This window comes from Lactuca virosa, chromosome 2 (assembly GCF_052849685.1).
Source record: "Lactuca virosa cultivar CGN04683 chromosome 2, Lactuca_virosa_CGN04683_v6, whole genome shotgun sequence".
Taxonomy (NCBI): domain Eukaryota; kingdom Viridiplantae; phylum Streptophyta; class Magnoliopsida; order Asterales; family Asteraceae; genus Lactuca; species Lactuca virosa.
The window spans coordinates 197,414,409-197,421,000 of record NC_136427.1 but is presented as its reverse complement, the minus strand read 5'-3'; positions in this window follow the sequence as shown (position 1 = coordinate 197,421,000).

The following is a 6,592-nucleotide window of genomic DNA, read 5'->3' as shown; positions in this document are numbered from 1 at the left end:
TGTAACAATGGTGCCACACCCCCAAACTAGGACAGCGTAAACGTACGGGGGCGGATGACGTCATTATGTAGTATCATAACGATTGAATATGAATGAAACATAGTAACCAAACAACATACATTGAGATAACAAACTTACATTGTTTACATTTTGTATTTGTTCAAAAATTACACAAAAGTGACAGAAATGTAAATCCCATAATGCAGCAAAAATATCCAAATCCCATGGTCCAAGTACCTGCTTACTGGTTTCCTGAGAATACAAGTCATTTTGAAAAGCGTCAACATAGAATGTTGGTGAGTTCATAAGCATCTTTGTATGAAAACCATTTTGTATCTGTTTTGTTTGAAAATGTTGTATGTTTCCAGAAAATCCGATATTTTTTTATCATAGTGTGTTGTATGTCTTATACCAAAGACTGGAAATGTATGTATGCATGTTTCTTTGTATCTTGTATATGTATGTATCTTCCCCAGAAAATCCTATATTTTCTGATGTATAAAAAGTTGTAGTCTTAAAACCCTAAGACCGAAATAGCGATAGTAGTGTACTGAAAATGGTGTGTAGTTTTATATTTTATAAAACTAGTGAAGTGTATGTTTTCCCGTAAATCAAAATAGTGTTGTTAATCCCTATGTAAGTCACTATAACCATGCTTGATGTGACTGTTATGCCTCTCAAGACGTTCTTCAGGCGTCAGAATCGGTAAGATATTTGTCACCCTAGACTGGCCCCGTCTAGCTGTAGCGAACAACTCAGGTGTGGGGGTGTCAATCCTCGTATAGATCTATACACAACTATCTCGCTCTCCCTCCAGGAATCTCTGGTTATAATTACAGGACTTAGAGTGTACGCAAGGTAGGTACGGTGAAGGTAGTGTCTCACTAGAGCATTAACGGATTTACGCAAATTTCGACTCCCTTTACTGAATAATGAAATGACTCTACTAGTGCAAATTCGTGACAGGTGTTTTATGACACGCGATTTGCAGGTTTCATAACATTTAGTTTATGACACGCGTTTTACAGAATTCATGACATGCAGTTTATTTTCCATGCTTTATGAGTTTTATGACATACTATTTACGACACGCAAACCTTTCTGTCATAATTCTGATTTGTTCACCATTTTGGTTAAACTATTTATAACACTTTATATAAATAGTCATTAATGAATGCGTCTAGTTGTAACTTATGGTGTAAAAATAGCATAATATTTTGGGTTTGAAACCATCAAAGTAGTGACAACTTAATTACGACTATTTTACTAATAAAAATTATCTTTAGTAAAATATCAAACTTTGTGTTTTTGTTTAACATCCCTTTTACCAATTATTGTAAGTATTGCAACACAAAATATGTTGTTTTGGTTTGACTTTAATAAGTCACGATTTTTATAACACCACAAATGATAAACTTTATATTTTATCCAAATATTTGTGTAGGTTTTAAAAAAGGAGAGCATGTATGTATCCAAGAGTTAAACATGCATGGACGTATACATGACATGATTTCGAATTTCTTGAGTGAACAACCCATATCCACAAATTTTTATGTAAAAAATATGTTAATAAACACATTCATCACGATTTTTATGAAGCTACATAAGAAAATAACCTTTTTACACAAGTACTTGCTCCATATTCAACACATAACTAAGATGCATGCAATTATCCAAAGGATAAACTTATTCTAGCATACATGAAGCTTGCAAATCACGATTTTATGGTGTGTTAGCATGAGGTATTTAACATTTTAAACACAAATCGTTACATAAACATATAGGTGCATGCAAATATCCAATGGTTAAACGAAACTTGACTTGTATTCCTCCCCCGAAAAGCATGAAAAACACGAAAACATGGGGGGTATGAAGCTCACCTTGAAGATCTCGTGACTTGTAGGAAGAAGAAGAAAGAATTTGTTGAGCCTAGCCTTGTGTAACTTGAAGGTCACTTGAAAATTGCTAGTGTTCTAGGTTCATACACACGAAAATGGATGTGTAAATGTGATGATCTTAACCTTTTGGTGTATAAAATCACTTGAGTTCTACAGGAAACTTACCAAGATTTCTTAGGACCACTTGAAGATGTATCTTATCTTGGAGATAGCACACGAAACTTGGAGAGGAAGGAGGAGAGTGTTGGGAGAACTAAATAAGTGAAAGTGATTTTTAGTGTTTGGGTGTGGGGGGTTCGGCCGATCTCTCCCTTAAATGGAGAGTGATGGCTTTGTTGATGTATGGTGGGTAATAGAGAGTTATGCATGGGAACATTGAGGGTAAGTGCATGCATGGTCTAGGTATATGGAGGATAATGTATTGTAAAGCATTGAGGTGTCAACACTAATCCTTTATCTTTTTCTTTATCTTTTTTGTTTTGTCTCATCCCAAACTAAAACCTTATGAGGTTTTCGGCCATAGTGGCTATCCAAGGGGGTTTTCGGTTTTAGGGTGGCCGAAAAAACCCTATATGCTTAATGGATTTTCGGGTTTGGAGTGTGCATGGGCTTTTGGGCTTAATTTGACCCAATAGAAGGGTTTTCGGCCCATCAAGGCCCAAAGAAAAGGGTTTTCGGTCCAATAAGGTATTTGGGCCGAGAACTCTAAGCAAAGCCCAAAAATTGATTTTGTGTGACTATTGGATCAAACTTGGGCTTTCTTGAGGTTATGACAACTTGATTCTAAGTGTGTGCACATATACTTGTCGATTGCTACATTTCATAACATTATAAATCATAATCCATCAAGTACATATATAATTATATAATTTCAACATTTCATAACTTCATACACACATATCAACATATCATTAATATATAAAACTTAAAATTGGGTTCATTTACATAAAAAAACTTAGAGAAATTGGGTTCATGTATAAAATATTTGAAAATATAAATAAGTTCATAACGTAAGTGGTAACTTCTAAAACATAAATATATCGTAATCCATTGTAAGTGATAACTTCTAAAACATTAATATCTATCAGTAGATGTGATTATAATCACATGTGATTGAATATGTTTTTGTATATAAAAGATGGTAATCACATGCGATTAAATTAGAATTTGGATTGTTTATGTTTAAAATCATACGTGATTGATGTATAAAATATATTTTGTGTATATAAAAGATGGTAATCACATGTGATTAAACCAGAGTGTGGGATATTTATGTGTTTAATCATATGTGATTGATGTATAATCATATATGATTTTGTATTGTTACATGTGGAATTAAAATGTCCTGAAAAAGAAGTCAAATGCACTTGTGGACATTTAAACCGTTTTGGTATACAGAGCAGACATGTAACATCCCAATTTCAGGAATGAATTTTAAGCTTATATATTTATATTTTCAGGGCAACTCGACGAGTTGGAAGGCTCCAACTTGCCGTGTAGAGTTTTAATGGCCGCGTCTTTTATAGGACCTACTCGACGAGTTGGAAGGCTCCAACTCGACGAGTTGAAGGCTCCAACTCGACGAGTTGAAGGCTGAACATGAAAACCCTAATTTTTAGGTTTTGTACCCTATTTAAAGGACTTAACTCTCATTGTTAGCCTCCCTCATTGTCCCCTCAGTCCACAGAAACCCAAAATCGTGCCTCTTCTTCCATTTTGAGTGTGTGAGAGTTTAAAGAGTGTTCGTTGGTGCTTTTCTTGAAGGAGTGTGAAGTTAGTGTTGCATAGTTGAACGGAGAAGCTTTAGATCCGAGGTTTTCTGTCAAAAATAGCATTTTTAGGGCTAGGAAATTCTGTCCATGTGTAAATAACTCCTGGTGTATCTTGTATCCCTAACTTTGGTGTTATACAAGTTGTCCATTCAAAAATGACAATTTAAGTCAAAACTCCCTCGTGAAATCTCTAAACCTAATCCAATACGCTGCATTTACTCAACTTTGGATTTTTAACCCTAACTTCCCGGTTCAAACCTCTTAATGGACTAGGATTCTCTTATTGGGCCTAGTGGGCTAGTAACCCCACAACTTGGTTCTTTTGGGCCAAGGCTCCACATTTGGGCCCTAGTGGACCGAAATTGATCATTTAACACTGATTTGGGCCATAAGTCATGTAATAGGCCTTATTGGGCCGTAAGCATTTTCTTTGAACCTTATGGGCCGCAAATTATCATTAAAGCTCTTATTGGGCCTTCCAAGGCCGAAAACTCCTAATGGGCCCTATTTGGGCTGAAAATTCATGCATATAGCTTTCATGGACCCAAAATTCATTTATTTTGGGGCTTCTAAACCGAAAATCCTATTGGGCCTAATGGGTTTACGGCTACACCCCAAATTCAAGCCCAATTTCTTTTTTTTTCTTTCCCTCTCCTAATTCTCGGCCTTATTTATAAAAAAAATGTTACAATGGTTAATATGGTGACACCTTACTAATGCATGGAGGTAATCCAAGCAATTTACCCATCAAATATCTAGGCATTTAGGGACTTACCTTCATGTAATGACCACACAAACTCTCCCTCTCTTCTTCTCTAAAATTTGGCCGAAACCCTCTCACCCCTCTTCATTCTTAAATTCAAACTTCATACTCTATACTCCTTCCTCTCTAGAACTTCAAGGAATCCCCCTCATTTCCCTTGGAATTTTCGTGAGCTTAGTGTGTGATTTCAAGAGTTTTTCATCAAGTTTTCATCCTCTTGGTAAGTTTTTATCATAACAAATTATGACTTTCCATTTTATGCTAAGGACACTTCCTTACATGGTTTCATTTCGTGTTCTAGCTTCCTAGAACCATCAAGTTTCGAAACTCTTCCTAAAGGAGTTAACTAAGGCCGAAAACACCTTCATTCTTATCTTCAAAACCGATCTAACACCAAGGTGAACTTCATACCCCCTTGTTTTCGAGTTTTACTACCTTTTGGGGGAGAATACAAGCTAGTTTTGTGGTTAATCTTAGTATTATGCATGCATGTTTATATTTTTCATATTATGTTGTGTGAATATGCCATGAAAATATGATAAACACTCACAAATTCAAAATATCTTCCACGATTTGATGATATTAGCAAGAAATCTACTTGAAGTAACTTTTTATGATGTTTGGAAAGATTAAACATGTTAGAAGTTACTAGAAAACTAAAGAAAGTATACAAAAGGACCACTCTTGATAATAAAGATAAACAAAATGGGCTTTTAGTGCCATTTTCGGGTTTAGTGGGCTTAACTTGACAACTCACGATTATTTGGGCAAAAAGTGTTAATATTACACAAAAGTGGGCTTTATTTCACAACCCTCGGTTTAGTGGGCCTAAAGTGTCAATTTTGATAAAAGTGGGCCATCTTTGACAATTCACGATTTTACAGGCCAAAAATGTTATTTTTGATAAAATGGGCCTTTATTTGATAAATCACGGTTTATGGGGGCCTAAAATGTCATTTTTAACAAAAATGGGCCTTTGTTGTAATTTTCTGCTTTAATGGGCCAAAAATGTCATTTTTAACAAAATTGGGCCTTTGTTGTGATTTTCGGCTTTAATGAGCCAAAAATGTCATTTTTAACAAAATTGGGCCTTTGTTGTGATTTTCGGCTTTAATGGGCCTAAAATGTCATTTTTTGACAAAAAGCGGGCCTTTATTGTAAATTTCAGTTTTGTTGGGTCAAAATGGTCATTATTAATAAAAGTGGGCCTTTTATGTCATTTTTGGTACGATTTGAGCTAAATTGATTATTTGATAACAAACGGACTCGTTACGATGTGTTTACTCTAAATGGGGCCTTATAAGCATATTTACATACTTATTGGGCCATACATGGAAATTATTACTCTAATTGGGACTTATAAGCCCATTGACGTTCCTATTGAGCCATGAGTGATCATGACATTCAAATTGGGCCTTTTATGACAAATACTATAATAATCGGGCCATTAGTGAAAATTCTAATACACTCGAATTATTCACGATAATTTGGGATAACTAGAAGTTATTCACGATAACAACAAATATTTTGACATTTTAGATAAAAACAATTATATTTTTATCACCATTAGTTTGTAGTCAAAATTCACATTTGCAACATTATTTATAACGTTAAATAATGGGATACACATTCACGTAAATTTAGTTAAGGCTCTTATGAGACAATCTTTCATTCGTACCTACCTAGTGTACACCGTAAGCCCTGTAATTATAATCAGAGTCTCCTTGAGGGAGAGCGAGAATTTGTGTATAGATCTATACGGGGTTGACACCCCACACATGAGCTGCTCGCTACAGCTAGACAGACCAGTTTAGGGTGACAAATGTCTTACCGAAACCGACGCCCGAAGAACGTCATGACAAACATATCAGACATATCGAGTACGGTTATAGCAACTCACATAGAGAATAACAAACAAATAAATTTATGGAATGCACATACTATACTCATGATACAAAGTATGAACTATACAGTTACTATTCACGTTTAAACTTTCACCTCTCAGGTCTTAGGGTTGAGACCACACTTTTTCATTATACAGAAAATATAGGATTTTCTGGGAAACTCTCTTTATACACTATCAAACAAAATCACACATGCTCTAATACAAGATTTGAAACAAAACTCTCAAATTAATTTTACAAAAAATATCGGATTTT